The sequence below is a fragment of the Ictidomys tridecemlineatus genome, unplaced genomic scaffold (assembly GCF_052094955.1).
Source record: "Ictidomys tridecemlineatus isolate mIctTri1 unplaced genomic scaffold, mIctTri1.hap1 Scaffold_173, whole genome shotgun sequence".
NCBI classification, from domain to species: domain Eukaryota; kingdom Metazoa; phylum Chordata; class Mammalia; order Rodentia; family Sciuridae; genus Ictidomys; species Ictidomys tridecemlineatus.
Window position 1 is genome coordinate 538,540 of NW_027521499.1, and position 20,903 is coordinate 559,442.

Consider the following 20,903-nt stretch of genomic DNA (forward strand, 5'->3'; position numbering starts at 1 on the left):
GATTTGCATCATTCTGTCCCATCCAGAAGGAGTAAGATTTCCATTGCAAATAGAGATTGTGGAGAGGGGACGGCGGCTGGACTAGGGGAGTAAGATGTCACTTTACCTGGTGGTCCTTTGGATTTTGCTTCGCTTTCTGACGGGAGTGGTGGTGCACACCTGTAATTCCAGTGGCTCAGGAGGCTGAGGTAGGAGGATTTTGTCAGTTCTACCTTTGGTTAAACAATCCCTGCGAAAGGAAACCACATAAGCAGTAATAAATACCTAGAGCAAAGGACTCATCAGGTTATGTAAAGCCAAATCATAGAATAAGGAAAAAATAACAAAGAATTTTTATTTTAAACCATTAAGTTTATTACACAGTTAACTAAAACACACAGTGCATCTGTTTCTACCTGATGGATCATCTCCTTTTATCCTGAAGAGGTTCTTTTAGCATTGTTAATAGTAGAGATCTATTGGTATTGAATTTTCTTACTTTTTATTTATTTTAAAATGTCTATTCTGCTTTCAGTTTTGAAGAGATTTATCCTGGATTAGCAGTTTTTGTCTTCTAGCACCTTAAACCTTTCCATTAACTTTAACCTCTCATTTCTGATAAGAAGTCAGCTATCATTTTAGTCATTTTTACCAATGCATAACACACCACTTTTTTCTAATTGCCTTCAAGACCTTTTTCCTTCTAATTGATCATTTACAGTTGACTCTGATGCATCTAGATGTGATTTGCTTTGTAACTAACCTTAGTATTCACTGAGTTTCCTAAATCTCTTGACATCTTTTTTGTTAATTTGGGATAATTTTAGTCATCATTGTCTTAAATATTTTTTTTTTCTGTACAATTTATGCCTCTATTCTTCTAGAAATGTAATTATATGTATGTTAGGTCACTTTGTATTGATAGTAACCAAGTCTCTATTTTTTTCTTTCTAATTTTTAGACCAGATAATTTTTATTGGTCTATCTCCAAGTTAACTTTTTGCTGTTTTTGCACTATACAATCTGATGATAGATTTGTTTCATGAATTTTTCGTTTCCAATACCGTACTTTTTATTTCTTTTAAAAGAAATTTTTCATTTATATGTTGACACCCATATCTACGTATTCATTATGATTAAGCTTTTCTTTAACTCCTTGAAATTAGTTATAAAAACTATTTAAATTTTTCTGCTAATCCTAACATCTGGGTCAGCTCACGGAACTTTTTTTATATGTGATATTTTCTCTTGTGGTTCTCATTTTTCTATCTTCTTTGCATTCTGGCAAAATTTAATGATATTCTACATGCCTATAATCCCAGCGACTCAGGAGGCTAAGGCAGGAGGATCAAGAGTTCAAAGTTAGCCTCCGCAACTAAGGGATGCACTTAGCAACTCAATGAGACCCTGTATCTAAATAAAATGCAAAAAAGGGCTGAGGTTGTGGCTCAATGGTTAAGCACCCCTGGGTTCAATCCCTGGTACCAAAAAAATTTTTTTAATTATATTCTGGTCATTTATAGATGATACATCATAGGAAGTCTGGATTATGTTTTCTTCCTATAAAGGATATTCTGTTTTATGTGTCATGCAGGCTAATTACTGGTGAATTGTTTTGATCATATTAGATTTGGTATTATTATTATTATTATTATTATTATTATTATTATTATTATTATTATTATTATTATTATTATTATTATTATTTGGTTCCAGAGATTGAACTCAGGGTACTCAATTACTGAGCCACATCCCCAGACCTATTTTGTATTTTATTGAGAGACAGGGTCTTGCTCAGCTGCTTTAGCACCTCTATTTACTAAGGCTGGCTTTGAGCTCGTGATCCTCTTGCTTCATCCACCTGAGTCACTGGGATTATAAGCATATTCCGTGCCTCACTAGGTTTGGTATTTTTCTTTATTTCCATATTTCATGGTGCATTATACTTGTACATAATGGTGGGATTTGTTGTTATGTTTTCATACATATGTACAATATAGTGATAAAACTTAGCCAATATCATTCTTGAGTATTTCTCTTTTACCTGCTTTCCTCTCTCCCCTGATCCCTTTCCTCTATTCTACTGATCTCCCTTTGATTGCCCTCAGATTCCTTTCACACACACACACCTTTCTTTTCCTTTTTCCTTTCTGGCTGCCTCATACATTTTCAGCATGAATCAATTTTGGTTTCAAATTTAGGTCTACCATTTTCCCTTTACTCTTTTTTGTGTGGTTCTTTTTGCTAAGGCTTATTTATGAACTCTTAATTAAGTACCTGATATATTAGTGAAGCTGCTGCAACCTGACTCTGCTAAAAACCTAATTTCTTCCAACATTGCCATTTAGCATCATCTTCAGTCTCCTTTATAGCAGTCAAACTCTGCTAAGCCTTAAAGAGTCTCATCTGGTACATTCATATCAAAAATAAATTTCCTCCAGGCTTTTAGTATTCTCTCTCTCTAACACACACACATAATCACATTGCACCCACCATAAATAGCTCAGACATTCTTGTCCACAAAATTCCAACCACTATGATAATCTTGCACTTTGATAATTTTCTCCTTAACTCAGTATGACCACCATCTTACTTGAGCTTCATCTCTCTGAAATTAATACCTGAAAATGTTTAGTTTTTCTAGTTTTATACTCTTTTGTGTCAGGAAAACAAATCCCGTACAGTAGAAGTATAACAGTTTCAAGTAAAAGTACTAAATTAGTTATATCCTTGCCCATCAATAGTGGTAGAAGCACTTAGGTGAACTTACATAGAAACTGCAACATCTTACATACTCAACAACAATTTCATTGCCCATGGAACCCAAAATTAATTGAAAGAGTAAACCCCAAAATGGATATCTGAAAAATAAACTGGTCAAAATTAGTAAGGCAATCAGAGTTAAATAATCATATATTTTACCAATAGCACTAGCTTAAAAGTATGGGTCTACAATAAGTAGAAAAATACAAGTTAATGGCTAGAGTCATAAAAGTTTCTATTATGATAGGCAGTCTCTTATGATGCTTTAATATTATATGATAGTTGTGAAATGATTACAAACTAATAATGAACATAATCTATTTGCAGATTAAAATGTTCTTCCCTGTATTATCTACAAATTTTAGATACACCTCAAAATGCCCTGGAAAAGAAATTTCTTAAGTCTCATCAAAATGAACTGCCAGGTTTTTTCCTACATTTGACATGACACAGTGCCAAGATTTCTAGTCCTGAATACACACTTTCTATAGGGAAGAGACATATATCTTGGCAATTAATAGATCATTTATCTCATTTCATACAGCCAATTTTAGTCATAAGAAAAGAAATGTTTATGTATTCATTCTGCTGACTTTAGTCTATAATCTAATCATGGATCAACAAACTTTTTCTGAAAAGAAACTGATAATAAACATATTAGACTTTGTAGGCAAGTCTTAATTGCCACTCAAATGCCAGTGTATCCCAAAAACAGCCTAGACTATGGGTAAATAATATAAGCTTCTGTGTTCTAATAAAACTTTGTTTACAAAAGCAAGTGTCATTGTTGGACACCGTGGTGTGCTCCAACAGTCACAACTACTCAGAAAGCTAAGGCAGGAAGATTACTTGAGCCTAGGAGTTCAGGCCAGCCTGGGAAATAAGAAAGAAAGAAAGAGAGAGAGGGGGGGGAGAGGGAGGGACGGAGGGAAGGAGGGAAGGGAGAGAGAGAGAGAGGAATGAATGAAAGAAAGAAAGAAAGAAAGAAAGAAAGAAAGAAAGAAAGAAAGAAAGAAAGAAAGAAAGAAAGAAAGAAAGAAAGAAAGAAAGAAAGAAAGGAAGAAAGAAAGAAAGAGAAAAAAGGAATAAAGGGAACAATTTAAAAAAAACAGTGTCAGGCTTACAGCTATGATTTGCTCAACACTGTTCCAGAGTATTAATGTTATGCTCACAATAGATGTTTGGCTAGGCTGTATACATACATACATACATACATACATACATACATATATACATGAAAGCAATTTTGTTCTTTTGTTTGCTTTCTTTTATTTTTTCCATTTTTTTGTTGATACATTATAGTCGTAAATCATGGCAGTATTTGTCGTTACATATTTCCACATGCACAATATAACACTACAGTTTGGCCAATATCATTCCCCAGTATTTTCCCTTCACTCCTCCCTCTCCTGGTCTCTTTCCTACACTCTACTGATCTCCATTTGATTTTCACTTTTTTTTTTCCTTTTTCCTCTCTTGCTTCCACATCTGAGAGAAAACATAGGCTCCCTTGATCTTATGAGTTTAGCTTATTTTGTGTAACAGAATGTTCTCAAGTTTCATCCATTTTCCAGCAAATGACATAATTCACCTTTATGGCTGAATAAAGCTCCATTGTGTGTATATGCCACATTTTCTTTATTTATTCATCCTTGATAAGCACCTAGTTTGGTTCCATAGTTTGGCAACTGTGAATTGTGCTGCTATAAACATGGGTATGCATGTACTACTCTAGTATTATGACTTTAATTCATTAGGATAAACATTGAGTAGTTGTATAGCTGGGTTATATGGTGGTTTCCTGCCTAGTCTTTTGAGGAACCTCCATACTGATTTCAATAGTGGTTATATTCATTTATAATCCTATCAACAGAGAAAAAAGTGTCCCTTCTTCTCCACATTTTCTCTAGCATTTATTATTGTGCATATTATTTTTTTAAGTAGTTGGACACAATACCTTTATTTTTATTTATTTATTTTTAATGTGGTGCTGAGGATCAAACCCAGGGCCTTGCACGTGCTAGACAAGCAATGTGCTGTTGAGCCACAACCCCAGCCCCATATCGTTCATATTCTTGATGGCTGCTATTCTGACTAAAGTGAGATGAAAGCTCACTGTAGTTTTGATTTGCATTTCCCTAATTGCTAATGATGTTGAACATTTTTATAGATTTGTTGTCCATTTTTATTTCTTCTTTTGAGAAGTATCTGTTTAATTCATTTGCCCAATTAAGCTAGGTTATTTGAGGTTTTGGTGTTAAGTTTTTAAAAGTTTCTTATATAGTTTGGATATTAATCCTGTGTCAAAGAGTAGTTAGCAGGGCTGGGGATGTGGCTCAAGTGGTAGCACGCTCGCCTGGCATGCATGCAGTCCAGGTTCGATCCTCAGCATCACATACAAACAAAGATGTTGTGTCCGCCAAAAACTAAAAAATAAATATTAAAAAATTCTCTCTCACTCTCTTAAAAAAAAAGAGTAGTTAGCAAATATATTTTCTCCAATTCCTTAGGTTCTTTCTTCATGTTACTAATTGTTTCCTTTGCTGTGCAGAAGCTTTTTAATTTGATGCCATTCTGTTTATTAACTTTTGTCATTATTTTCTGAGCTTTAGGAGTTCTAATAAGAAAGTCATTGCCTGTACCTATATGCTGGAGTCTCAAATGTATATTTTCTTCCAAGGATTTGCATAGTTTCTGGTCTAATTCCTGGGCTTTTGATCTCTTTCAAGTTTGTACAGGGTCTAATCTTATTTGTCTACATATGGATAACCAATTTTCCTGGCACCACTTGTTTAAAGCCTGTCTTTTCTCCCAATATGTTTTTGGCATCTTTGTCAAGAATCAGATGAGTGTTAACTGTGTTGGATCTTTTTCTGTGTCTTCTCTTCTTTCCCATTGGTCTATGTATCTGGTTTTATGACAGAGCCATGCAGTGGTTATTTCCATAGCTTTGTAGTACAATTTGAAGTCAGGTATTGTGATGATGCCTCCAGCTTGCTTTATTGACTTAGAATTGTTTTGGCTATTCTGAATATTTTATTCTTCCAAATGGATTTCAGGACTGTTTGTTCTAGTTCTGGAAAAATGACATTTATTATTATTATTATTATTTTAAATTTATATATGACAACAGAATGCTTTACAATTCATATTACATATATAGAGCACAATTTTTCATATCTCTCATTGTATACTAAGTATATTCACACCAATTCATGGGTATTTTGATGGGAATTGCATCAAATCTGTATGTTGCTCCTAAAACCAATTTCAAACATATACAATCATATTAGTAGTGATTTTAGTGTCCAAAAAGAGATCTACTAAACAATAATTACTGGGCTGGTTTGGTGACTTGTAGTCCTAACTACTCAGAAGGCCAAGCCAGGAGGATTGCTTGAGTCCAGGTGTTGGAGATCAGGTTAGGCAACATAGCAAGACCCCCATCTTAAAAATAATAATAATTACTGATGTCAAAACACATCTCAATCATTATGCTAGTCACCAACTCTTCATTGTTTTCCTTGAAACTCTAATATACAATTAGTGAATGTCAATTTAGGACTAATTGTGCTGTTTTATAGAGGAGAAAGCTGATTATAATAGTAAGTGAAATCATCTGTCATGAACTGATTTGTGTTTATTTAATCACAATTATCATGCTGATGACTCTACATATTAAGTCTCCACCTATAGTCCCCTAGGTGCTAATTTTAAAAAACGTGAGTTTTCATTAAAAATAAGAAAAGAAACCCCTCCATATGCATTTCAATAATTCAAATTGTATCATAATTTGACTATTAACACAAGGGAAAATCAATGCAACTAATTCAGATTTAAATTCAAGATTACACAGTGCAAAAGAGGGAATAGTCTTGGAAAGGGAAGTAGAAAAATGTAAGATCCCTCTTAGAGGTCAGAAAAAATAAAATAAAATTTCCTTCAGAATAACAACTGGACATAAAGCTTTCAAGAAATGTTAGCTTCTAGCTTTCTTCTCTGACAATCGGTTTTGTCAGTTGGTTCCCACTAAGTTGTGGACTTTTTCCGACCAGGACCAGATATCTTGTCTTTTGATTTTCATCCACTCCCACACCATGCTAGGGCTTTGGTAGCACAAAATGAGAATTAAAAATATGCTTTTGAATTAAATAATTTCTTCCCTTACGGATAAGGATAAGAATCTCAAGATCTTAGCCTGAAGACTAATGTCCATCTCTCTGCCCCCACCTGTCCCCGCCTTAAAAAAAAGCAGGCCACTGTCTCCAGTTTACACCCTCACTCACAGTTCCATTCACCTTCCCCTTTCCTAATCAGAGGGATCTTGGGGTGGGGCTTCAAGGAACCTCAAGGAGATTGAAGGGGAGGGAGCCTGGAACCATAGACTAGCTGTGACAAGTCATGGGTGGGATTTGGTAGTTCAGAAAAGGAGGTACCAGACCAGGAATGGGGGATGGGAGTGATGGTGAAGTGGAGTGGGCTAGTTTAGGATGGACCAGAAATGAGACATTAAGGAAAGCCAGAAAGGACCAGTTGGCGGGGGGGGGGGGGGGGGATGGGTGGGTGACTACTAGAATCATGTGGAGGGTCGCTTGTGAGGTCACAGGAGCAAAGGCAGGTGATTGGACGAGAAGGAGAGTTCTAGTTGCCAAGGCAGCGACTAGAGGAGAAGGTCTTCAGTCCATGAGAAGGTCTTGACTAGAGAAGGACGGAGCTCCAGCTCCGTGTGTTCTCCAGTAGAGTCTGTGGATTGACCCCCAGATATCCCTGCTGAGGTGTCACCCGGGAAAGGCTTAAGCCTTCCCGGGCGCCACCCCTCTGTGCTTTGCTACCCACCCCACCCGCCCCCCTGAGCCCCGCCTCCGCCCCCTGACACCCGCCACAGCCTACTCCACCCCGTCACCGACTCCCCAAGGTGACCACAACATGGCTGCAGCGCCAGTGCTGCTCTTCTTGCTGTTCGTGCTGTGGCTGACCTGGCGAGTGCCGGGCCAACTGGACCCGAGCACCGGCTGGCCCTTGTGGAAGCACAAACTCTGTGCAGACGACGAATGCAGCAGTGAGTGCACAGGTGGGCGGGCAGCCCAGGGTCTCCGTGGTGGCTCTTTGGGGCCGCATGGGGCTCCGATCCCCCGGTCCCCTGCCCCGTGGGCTGGGCTAGGGGGTCGTAGGATGACGGGTGGGGCGCAGGAGTGACAGAGCCTCAGGACCCTGCGTGTGTCCCCTCCGGCTCTGCCGGCGCCTCAGCCAGCCCGCTCAGGTTGCTGAGATGCTGAGCCAATGGTGCAGACTTCACCAGCAGTCAAATTCATAGACCAATAGTGAATGGAGGGCCTGGGGTTGTAGCTCAGTGGTAGAGCGCTTGTCTAACATGTGAGGCACTGGGTTTGATTCTCAGCACTGCATACAAATAAATAAAATAAAGGTCCATCAAAAACTAAACTAAAAAAAATTAGGCAAAAGCTTAAAAAAATAGTAGTGAATGGGAATCTCAGGGTTGAGAAAGACCTTAGAAGCAACTGGTCCAACTTCTTAATAACTGCATGTTGGACTCCTGCTGTTTAATCAAACGTACCCCAGGCTGTAACTCATACTGAAATTCCACCCCTACAAGCTCTCAGTTCTTACTGGAATTCTACCTCATTCACAGAGCCTCAATGCAGGTCTGTATCCAATTCCCTTTAGTCTCTCTTGATATTACTGTGTTCTTTTTAAATAGCTGTCATCTGTCCATTCAATAAATAATTGTTGAGTATCTCTGCCAGGTGCCAGATACTGTGTTAAGCCTTGGCTCATTCCACCTGCAAATCTGCAAACCAAGACTCCCTCTCTTTCAGCTTTCCTAAAATTTTAAACACAAGGTTTCACCAGCACTAAATCCATGTTTGTTGAATGTGACCCTGGTCTATATATCTCTGGTTTTAAATTTTCCCTTGAGTAAATATTGTTCTGGTAGCAGTTGTATGGCCATGGAAGTAGTGGAGAGTAGACTGGAGATTGTTCATTTTATAATTGAAGGGTCTAATAGCTCTAATAAGGATTTTGAAGTTTTCTTCTCTGTGTTAATTGTCTTTAGGAGAGCCAAATATTCCAGGCACTGTGACTCATATATTTAGTGAAACACTCGATGAATATTGAAACTGAAGAGAGACAATTCTTATTCTATAGCATAAAATAAAATAGCCATTTCCCCTTTCAATTTTAGAGCTACTTATAACAGAAGGTACTCCTGTTGATGCTGCTGATACAGAAAACCAACTAGAGATAAAGGTGGAAGAGCCAGAAGATGCCACCACCATACTTTTCTTGTTACATTCATTCTTGCTTTATTTGTCTAAGATGGTAAGTTTGACATAGTTTCTTCAATTAGAATGTTGATTATTTATTAGTTTTTAAGTGGCTTCTGGTCATGAAGTGAAGAACTTAAAATGTCTTTATGAAAATTACTCCTGATCCTTTGAGTAGATAGCTCCTGAAACAAAAGCCATAGGGGTGTGGCTTTAATGGCTACTTGGTTTAGCACATGAGGAAGATTTGCTGTCTACCAAGGCTGGACATTTGCACACCTATAAAAACTTGGTTCTTCCCCTCAGAACCTTTCATTCTGGCAGGGAGATAACAGCATTCACTTGAAACACAGTAAGATAATGGCAGAAAGAGAGGTATTTATTCGATGGTAGAACATTATTGTCCATAAATGCATTTATTATGGTTGGAAGGGTGATCAATAAGGTCAGAAAGTGGTTGAGATGTGTTTGAAGCACAGGCAAAGGGCAAACAGGAGTCTGACATGTGGTTTGTTGTTGATTAGACAGGCTGGGGTGGTGGGGGAAGCTGGCAGTCAGAAGAAATGTGTTCAGAGAAATGGAAACATGAAGAAAGGATATTTGGGGAGGGCAGGAGAATGTGAATAGTTGGTGTTGTAAAGTGTGAAGTTGGAGGGGGATGGGCCTGTTGGAGAGGCCAGCAAATCTTAACTGAAGTCATGAGCCAAAGTAGCATTAGACCATTAATAGTGGGGATCCTTAGAAAGTTTTAAGAATGAAAAGGAATTAGGTTAGATCTGTTTCTTAGAAAGAGTCACTTAAGGCTGATCTTTCTAAAGAAAATCATGATTCAAACAAGACATTTAATCTGTCTAGAAGCTTATCTAAGCATTTTAGGACTTACCTCCCCCCCATTGGTATTTGTTGATATTGGACTTTTAGAATTTAATTATAGGAATGAGAAAGCTTTTAGAGGTTGGAGGTCCTAGGGCCTTTGTGACAGTAATCCTCCTCAACTGAAGTTGTTTCCTATAGATTGTGTTATTTCAAGGCTTGTGTAAGAAAGATGATGTTGTTGTTTTCCTTGTAAAATGTATAGATTTTGAAGCCAGGTAGATGTGGTTTCAAATCCCAAGGTTATCATTTAGAAGTTTGGGCAAATAAGTAAACTTTTGAAAAAAGTTTTCCTCATCTGAAAAATGTAGATAATGCTTACTCCAATCATAAGAATTAAATGATTTGGCAAGGTAAAATGTCTGGTGAGGTGTCTGGCATTTTGAAGGGTTTTACCCCTACGCACCCCCTAATTCTCATGTAGGCAGTCAGAAGGTGGTATAAATCAATGAATACCTGGGGAGGAAAGACCACCAGGGTGGAATAGATGTGGTGGGGAGAAACAAATCATTTTTCAGTTGGCTCCATGTTTGTTCATGATGGTGGCAGCCACCTGGGTAAGGGGTATGTACAAGCCAGGCAGTTAGAATAATGATATTTCCAGTGATTAAAGCAGTCTTCCACAGTCATAATTTGATTATCAGAATGAATCAGCATCACTTGGAAAGTTAACAGCCTCACGATATGGAAAGGATTTCTTTATTCATATTTTTAGGTATGCACAGAGCCCTCCTCTAGGTCTAGGTCGGGGGACACGAATGTGGTGCAGGTGTGTCAGTGATTGTACGGTGATAGGTAAGACATAGACGTGAGTGGCAAAGAAGAGGCACAATGTTAAAAGACTGATTTGAAAGGAGATTTCAAAAAAGCATTTTGATGGCCCAGTATGTACAGGACATTGTGTGAGGACTAAAAGAGTCTAACAGGTGTAAGGCATGATTGTGATTTTTGAAAGCCTTAAGAAAAGGACTTAACAAATATATGCAAAAATTATGAACAAATCAATGTAAAATCTTAAACAAGTAGTATGATATCTGATAGGACTGGAGAGTAATAGGCTCTGATGTGTTTGGGAGATGTGCACCAATCAGGTTCATTGATCAATGGAATCTTAGTAGAATCTTAGTGTTAGAAGAAACCTTGGAAGGCTGTTAGTCTAGTTTCTCACTCATTGCTGTTATTTTCTTTACTGTGGCCCTGACGAGTAGTTATGAGGCCTGTACACCAGTATTTCCTAGCATGAGTCACTCTCTTACAAGGCTATATGTTCTTCTGTTGTCTAGTTCATCCTCGTATTGACTCCAAATTTTCCTCCACATGATTTCCTCTATAAAACTGAATTCTTTTCTACATAGAAATCCTTTAAATATTTGAAGTTATATCTTAATTTAAAAATTATTTTTAGTATTTTTATCATGGAAACTTTCAAATAAGAGCAGAGAGAATAGTAGGGGACTATAGGTAACCATAACATACTGTACATTTTAGAATACTAGAAGAAAAGGTTGTGAAAGTTTTACCATAGAGAAATGATGTTTGAGGAGGTAGATATATTTAACTGATTTAAACGTTACATAGTGTAATCATGCATCAAAATGTCATGTTACCTACTTCAATAATTATAATGTTTGTTTCTATGTACTAGTTAAAAAATAAATTTAATTAGAAAAGCTTTAAAGAAAAGCACAGAGAGTAGTATAATGAACCCACGGGCCATCACCCAACTTAACAGTAATTCCTTGATAGCCAATATCAGTGAGTTTTTTTTTAATTTGTTCTAATTGGTTATACATGATAGCAGAATGCATTTCGATTCATTTTATATAAATGGAACAAAACTTTTCCTAGTTGTACACAACACATTTGTATTCCTACATGTACCTCGGGTAATAAGGTTCATCTCATTCCACCATCTTTCCTATCCCTATGCCCCCTCACCTGTCCTACCTCCCCTTTGCCCAGTCAAAGTTCCTCCATTCTTTCCATGCCTCTTACCACCCACCTTACCCCCATTATGGGTCAGCATCCACTTTCAGAGAGAACATATAGCTTTTGGTTTTTGGGATTGGCTTACTTCCCTTAACCTGATATTCCCATTCACCCGCAGATGCCATAATTTTTTTCTCTTTTAAGGCTATAAGTAATATTCCATTTCATATATGTACCACAGTTTCTTTATCCATTCATCTGTTGAAGGGTTGGTTCCACAAAACTATGGAATGCTTCACAAATGTGGGTGTCATCCTTGCTCAGGGACCATGCTAATTTTTTCTGTATTGTTCCAATTTTAGTATATGTGCTGCCAAAGCAAGCACACTCTGAGTTTTAACAAATGTAGATACCCATGTAAAAACTACCATAATCAAGATATAGAACAGTTTTTTCACTAGAAAAGGGGTTTCCTTGGGATCCTTCCCAGTGAGTTCCTTCACCACCTGTTCCAGGCAACCACTGATAACTTTTTTTTAACTATAGATTCATTTTTCCTACAGTACTATTTCATATATATGCCACTATAAATGGACTCATATCTAGGAGTGCAATTGCCTCCTACATTTAATGTATGTTTTTACCTTATGTGATACTGTCAAGCCATGCTAAAAAATGACCACAATCATTTTATACTTCCACCAGCAATTTAGGAGACTTCCACTTGACTTCATCTTCACTAGCACTTGGGCCATTCTAGTGGGTATGTCTTTGTGAGTTTATTTCCTGATAATTAATGATATTGAGTGAACTTTCTTTTTCTTTTGAGATAGGGTCTCACTAACTTGCTTAGGCCCTTGATAAGTTGCCAGCCTCAAACTTGGGATCCTCCTGCCTCAACCTTCTGAGTTGCTGGGATTACAGACATGTGCCATGATGCCTGGATCAAATACTTCTTCATGAGCTTGTTGACCATACTGTTTTTGTATGTCAACTCTCTCTGGCTAGCTGGAATCCAGACTTCTCCCAGCTCAGTGCCAACTGTGGGATTGGTTAGCTTATAGTTGTTCTTGGCCCTTGCAGGTACTGCTTAGAATATAGCCCCAAACTGAAGACCACCTCCATGCAGATTTCTGGAACTCTCTTTCTTTGTGGCTCCCATCTTTCTGGTAGTTTTCTCTACATATTTTTGGCTGCTTAATCTCCTGGAACTCTGGTCTCTCTCTCCTCAGTGAGACTGTTATGCCCTATTTGGGTTCCCCTTCCCAAACTGAGGTCTAGAGGGTGCCTCCAGGTGAAATGCTCATCTATTTGTTCTCCTGCTCTTAGGGGTGACAGTTGCATGTCCCTTGTGGCTTTCTATCTGAAAAATAGCTCTTTAAAAATATATTTTGACTGGGCATGGTGGCACATGCCTTAATCCTAGTGGCTCGGGAGGCTGAGACAGGAGGATCATGAGTTCAAAGCCAAAAGTGAGGTGCTAAGTAACTCAGTGAGACCCTGTCTCTAAATAAAATACAAAATGGGGCTGAGACTGGGGATGTGGCTCAGTGATCAAGTGCTTCTGAGTTTAATCCCTGATACCAAATATATATATATATATTCCAACTTTCTGGTTGCTTTCAGTGGGAGAAAAAGTCTCATATAAGTTACTCTCTATTGATTTATCCTTTTGTTGTAACTTTTTGCGATAATTGAAAAAAATATGTTTGTGGGACTTCTAGGATATATTGTAGTTTTGGTGAATAAATGACATCCCCCTGGTACAACAATTTAACCTGTTTTCTCTATTGCCTTTTTTTTTGTTTGTTTGTTTGGTGGTGTTGGGGATTGAACCTCGGGCTCCATGCATTCTAGGCAAGTGCTGAGCTAACAACCTCAGCCTTTCTCTGTTGCTTTATATTTCTTGGAAATTGGTAGTCAGGTTTAGGTTCAATTCTGTTTCTTATGAAAACTTAATAAAATATTGCATTGACATCTGCATGTCCTCTCCTTTGATGTTGACTACTAGTCAACAGTGACCTTGGTGAGATTTGCTAATATATTACAGGTTGCAAAATAGCAATGGTCTGAGTTGCTGGGATTTTTCTTTCTTCATTTAAAGGCTGGGATGCCTATACAAATAAAAATTTATGATTGATGATTCTTTCTTTCTTTCTTTCTTTTTTTGTACTGGGGATTAAACTCAGGGGCACTTGGCTAGTGAGCCATATCCCCAGCCTTATTTTGTATTTTATTTATATACAGGGTCTCACTGAGTTGCTTAGCAATTCGCTTTTGCTGAGGCTGACTTTGAACTTGCTATCTTCCCTCCTCAGCCTCCCGAACTACTGGGATTACAAGTGTGTGCCACGGCGCCTGGCTATGATTGATTATTCTTTACACAGATATTTTGTTTGTATAGTTAAGGCAGGAGATAAACATTTGATTCCTTTTCTTCATTACTTTTCAGAATAGTAAGGTGGTATTCTAGCATTATCAAATGATACCCAAAGGGGCTTTTGAAATCCTTTTAACTTTTATTTAAGAGTCAATATGATGTCATGCATTTAAAAATATTTGGTGTGTTTAATCCAGTTAGGAATAGTAATTGTTCTTACCTGATGCTCAATTTCTCCCCCTTTTGCCTTGCAGAAGCCTCTTTATCTTGGCTCCTGAGACCCTTTGCCACCACCTAGTGGTCATTGTTACCTATTTCCCTTGCTTTTGAACTATGAGATATTCCAAGTTCATCTTAAACATTCCCTGTCCAGACCTTGAAGGAACTATTTCTCTAAAAGAACTTTGGTTCCTTTCAATAGGAAATGATATTTAGAGGCTACATTCCAAGTACTAGGATTGCTTATTGCTCAAATTGACTGTCATTTGTAGGCCTTTTTAGTGAACAAAGCTCAGAAATATGTGGGGATTTTTCATCATGTCATTTAGATAATTCCCATGAAAATTCAGGAGAGATTTTACTTCACTTCATCTATCTTAGATTTGTGTTTTCTTTCTCTGATGTTGGAGTTCCAGTTTTCAATGACATCAGTATAATTGTTTACAGTCTTGTGCCACTTAATGACATTTTGGTCATTAGTTCATAATAATGGAGCTAAAAAATTCTTGTCACCTAGTATTTTTAATATCTTTTTTGTGTTTTGATATGTTTAGATATATAAACATTTACAACGTTACAATTGTCTACAGAATTCAGTATAATAATATCTTATAGGTTTTTATCCCCAAAGCGATGATATACCATATATGAATACCTATGTGTGGAAATGGCTATATTTTCTAGGTTTGTATAAGTATGCTCAATGATGTTTACATGCTGAAATTGCCTAAGACGTGTTTCTCAGAATTTATTCCCATCATTAAGCAACACAAGACTATATTTATGTTATTTAAAATACTTTCAGGAATGTATTCCTGAAATGAAATTCTCTTGTCTTTAAGCTATATCCCACTAAGGTATGTTTGAACTAATTCATTTCTGTGGTTTGTCACCAACTTGATGTCACAGGTTGTTTCATTTTTGCTTTCAATATTTAGGTATTACTTTATAAAGATTTTTTTGTTTATTTTACATTTATTTAAATATTTAGAAGAGCCAAAGTTAATTTGTAAAAATAAGTTGTTTCTGTTTTCTAGTACTGGTGATTGAACCCAGGGCTCCTATCCACTGAGCCACATACCTAGCCTCTTTATTTTTTATTTAGAGATAGTTCTCACTAAATTGCATAGGGACTTGCTAAGTTGCTGAGGCTAGCTTTGAACTTGTGATTCTCCTGCCTGATTTTGAAAGAATTCTAGCTTTTGTCCCAGTTCTGTCTACCCTGATGTTACTCTCTTTTATAGTTAACTTTTAAAATTTATTTCATTATGTATTCTGCTATTAAAAAAATAAGCAAATGAGAAAAGGGATATGTAGCTCAGTGGTAGAGCACTTGCCTACCATACATGAGGCCATGTGTTCAATCCCCAGCACCATAAAAAGAAAAAGAAAAGCAAATGATTTATACATCTAGCTATGATAGCTTTATATAGGTACTGGCTTCACCTTCCCAACTGAAACAACTAAAATAAATATGAAAAAAAAACCCACAAACAGATAAAATTTGAAGATCCAGCAACATTGAAGATCAAGCAACAAAGAATGATTCTGGAAACATAAGGAACAAATGCTGTGAGCTCTTTAGTTGTCCCAGCTTTTACTATGTTAAGAGATTCCCAAGCCATGACAAAGAAGGGGAAGTCAGGCAGAACCAGAGGATACCATGAATTGAGAGATGGTGCTGAGATTCCAGGAAAACTGAAGTGACTAGAATTCACAGGGTGGAGTACCAAAAGAAGGTTGCTACATTGAGAGACAATTCTGGAAATCTGTGAAAGGCTCTCTGAGTGTTCAGCAGGGTATTGATCTGCACATAAGTGTGATGAAACTGCTTAGCAAGTCAGAGAAACAATCTTAAGTGATTAGAAGGAACAGGTCCTAACACAGGGACCAGAATAGCACCTGGAAAAAACTATCTAAGGAAGTTGGGTAGAATAATCAGAAGGGCGTTACCTCGGACTGACTATTACAATTTATGTCATACCTAGCAAATATTCAGACCCAAGAGAATCAAATTGTTTCCAGTAATTTAATTGTATACAAAATATTAAGAATAGTAATTCGTAATGTATGGCATCGAATCAAAGCTTACCAGGCATGCAAAGAAGCAAGAAAAATACAATCCACAATGATGAGGAGAAGAATCATCCAATCAAAGCCAACCGAGAACTGCCGGAGATGTTAGAATGAGGTAATGGCATTTTTTAAAAAGTTATTACTACCATATTTCGTGTGTTAAAAAGGTAAAAAGAGATATAGAAGATATATTTTAAGAAAATCAGACTTCTAGAGTTGAAAATATATGATAAACACAGTGGATGGGATTAATGTCAGAATAAGCATTGTGATGAAATTGTTAGTGAACTTGAGGACATAACAGGAGAAGTACCCCAAATGAAACACAGGAAAAATTTCTTCTGTTAAAGAAAAGTGAACCAGAGCATCAGTGAGCTGTGGGACAGTTTCAAGTTGAGCATTGAGAGGTATTCAGAAAAATATTTTAAGAAATGATGGCCAAAAATTTTCAAAAATTTGTGAAAACTGTACATCTGCAGATCCAAGATATTAAAAGGAACTAGAGTACAAAAAGCATGAATAAAGCTATATCAAGGTATATTATATCATAAATAAATTGCTCAAAACCAGTGATAAAGAGCAATCTTAGCAGTTAGAGAAAACATTTATGTAGAGAAGAACTAAGGATGACATCAGATTTCTTGTCAGAAATTAGGCATAAGAGAATATAGTGGAGTGATACCTTTAATATATTTGAAGAGTAATAATGTTGGCCGATAATATCATGCCCAGTGAAATATCTTTCTAAAATGAAGACTTGTACTGACATACAAGCTGAAAGAATTCACCCTACACTTGCACCAAGACAGCAGATGGAAATAATGGAATAAAGGAGTAAAGAACACTGAAAATGGTGACTGTGTGCATAAATATTTAAAATAATTTTTTCTTATTTGAACATTTTAAAAAGTCCTTGACTGTTTAAAGACAAACATCAGTGTAGTATGGGATTTAGAAAACATGTAAAGTAAAATACATGACAACAGTATAAATCTCAGAAGGGTAGTAATTATTGTAACGTTCTTATTGAATATGTGAAGTAATACAGTGTCATCTGAAGGTATATTGTGACAAATTAAAGATGTACATTCTAAACCCTGAAGCACTAAGATTAGAAAACAGAGTTATAGCTTAATAAGCCAATAGAGGAATCACTAAAAATACCGATAGTGGTATTTCTGCAAAAGAAGACAGAAAGAAAAGAAAAAGAACAAAGAACAGAAGGAACAAATAGAAGATTATATTAAGCTTACACCTATGCACAGCAGTAATCCTATTAAGTGGAAAGTATCTAAATACATCAGTTAAAAACAGAGATTGTCATATTGCCTAAAGAAGCAAGACCCAAATAGATGTCTAAGGGAGTAACACTGTAAATAGACACAAAGAAGTCAAAATTAGAATGATTGAAAAAGGTATCTCATGTTAAACACTAGTGAAAGGAAATCTGGAGTAGCTACATTAAACCAAAAGAGGTTGTGGGGCAAAATATATCATCGAGACTCAAGAAAGTTATTTCCTAATGATAAAGGAATCAATCAAGATTATATAATAAACTTAAATGCTTGTACTTTTAATATTAGACCTTCAAAATACATGAAGTATAAAAATTGATAGAATTATGAGGAAAATGATGAATCCTATAGATTACATTTAGAGATTTCAATATCTTCTCCTCAGCAATTGGCAGAAAATGAAAAATAAAAGTAAGATTGTAGAAAGTGTGAATGACATAATCAATCCATCCATTTGAAATTAATTGACGTTTATAGAAAACTCCCAAGGAGCTTAGTGCACATGGAACATTTACCAAGATAAAGTGTATTCTGGATCTTAAAAAAATTATCAGTAAATATAAAAGTATTCAAAGTCAGGCAAAGCTTGTTCTCTGAACACAATAAAATGAGAAATCAATAATGGAAAAATCTGGAAATTTCTCAAATATTTGAAAACTTTAGTGCCAGACTGCTAATATATATATATATATATATATATATATATATATATATATATATATATATATATATATATATATGTATGTATAAATGAACAACACAGTACATTTATTTTTATGTGGTGCTGGGGATCGAACCCAGTGCCTCACACATGTGAGGCAAGCACTTTACCACTGAGCTACAACCTTAGCCCCCACTGCTAAATAATTTTTGAGTCAAATAAATCAAAGAAGAAATTCATATTTTGAGTTCAATAAAACTGAAAACAACATATCCATTTGTGCAATGTCACTAAAGCGTTATTGGAAAATTTATAGCACTACCAGGCCCAAGATAGCTTTATTAAAAAAGAAGTCTTCAGTCATTGACTTTAGTTCCTACTATGAGAAACTAGAAAAGGAAAAATACGTTAATCTCCAAGTAAGCAAGAAAAAAAGATATAATAAAGACTATAAGTCAGTAAAATTTTAAAAAAGGAAAATAAGAGAAAATCAATGAAACCCAAAGCTAGTTCTTTAAGATGAATAAAATTGATCAACATCTAGTGAGGGAAATAAAAGAGGAGACACAGATTACCAATATCTGCAATCAGAGAAGGGATATAACTACAGATTTCACAGATACTAGACTGATAATGGGGATATTATGAACAGTTTATGTTAATTAACTTGACAATTTAGATGAAATGAAGAAATTCTATTTAAGCCACAAATTGCAAAAGTTCACTCAAGAAAAACAGACAACTTCATAAACCTTGTTGACTATTAAAGAAATTGAAGGTATAGGTAAAAACCTTTCTACAAAGAAAAAAATATAAGACCCAGATAGCTTTATTGGTGATCCAATTCCTGTAAGGAAGAAATGATACTAATTCCTAATAGTATTAGTCATACTAAACCCTTGCAGAATATTAAAGCAAGGAAATATTTCTCCTATGAAGCCAGTGTTATCACTACACCAAACCAAGACAAAGATATAACAAGAAAAGAAAATCACATACCTCTCAAGAGATCTCCAATGAATCTGTACAGAAATTCTAAACAAAAATTTAAGTCAAATACAACAATATGTAAAAGGAAAATACATCATAGACAAAAACTAGACTGATGATGGGGATTTATGTCAAGAATCCAAAATTTATTTAACATTTGAAAATCAATGAAATTTACCACATTGATGTACCTAAAAGCACAATCTTTGTGTTTAGCTCAAGAGATACAAAACAAGCATTTAAAAAATATAGCAGAGGGGGGAAATGTTGGGGAGTAATATTGGCCAAATTATATTGTTATTTTGTGTGCATGTACAAGTAGGTGACAATAAATCCCATCGACATGTAAAAAAAAAATCAGCCCTGATTATTATTTAAAAAATTTTTTTAGATGTTGATTGACTTTTATTTTATTCACTTATTTATATGCGGTGCTGAGAATCGAACCCATTGCCTCACACATGCTAGGCAAGTGCTCTACCACTGAGTATCAACCCCAGCCCCTCAGCATTTATTATTGATGTAGAAAAACAAACAACAAACTAGGAATAGAAGGGAGCTTAAAATATCCCCTGAAAAAATGCAGCTAACCTCATACTTAATGGTTGATAATTGAATACTTTTCCCCAAGATCAGAAACCAAACAGAGATGTCCACTCTCATTACATCTATTTAGCATTGTACTGGGGTGCAGTAAGGAAATAGCTAGTATACTAAGGCAAGAAAAAGAAATAAAATGCACTCAGATTGGAAAGGAAGAAATAAAATTCTCTTTATTTTCAGATAACATGAATATATATAGATACAATTTGGTATGATCTAGAAAAACGCTATTGTAAGGTTGACAGATAAAATTTACATCTAAAAGCAATTATATTTTCTATATATTAACAATGAATAATTAGAAATTGAAATTTTAAAGATTTCCATGTACAATAGAATAAAAATATGAAGTATTTAAACATAAACGTGGCAAAAACTAAAATGTATATATTCAAAACTATAAAATATTGCTGATAGAAATTAAAGAGAACCTAAATGGAGAGATATACCTAATTTATGAGTCAGAAGACTAAGGTGTCCATTCATCCCAGTTTAATCACCAGAGTCAACATTATTCCAATCAAAATTCCTGCAGAGTTTTGTAGAAAATGACAAGCTGATTGCAACAGACCTAGAATCCGTCGCTTCAAGACTTAATCTAGGGCTGGGGATGTAGCTCAGTGGTAGAGCACTTGCCTAGCATATGCAAGGTCCTGTGTTCAATCCCTAGTACCATACGAAGAGGAAAAAAAGAGAAAAAAATATTCTAAAGCTACAGTAATCAGGATTGCAGACAAAACATTGGAACAGAGCCAAGAATTCAGAGATAGATACACAATATATATGGCAACAGTCATTGACAAAGATGGAAAGACAAGTAGAGAATGGAAAGTTTTTTTAGCAAATGG

General features: G+C 36.0%; 1 non-coding gene across 1 annotated transcript; it reads right to left on the reverse strand.

The window, feature by feature from the left end:
• Positions 1-12,110: 12,110 nt before the first annotated feature.
• On the reverse strand, positions 12,111-12,217 carry LOC144372841 (U6 spliceosomal RNA). The gene has a single exon (XR_013432700.1). It is a non-coding gene; the product is annotated as a U6 spliceosomal RNA (small nuclear RNA).
• Positions 12,218-20,903: the final 8,686 nt, after the last annotated feature.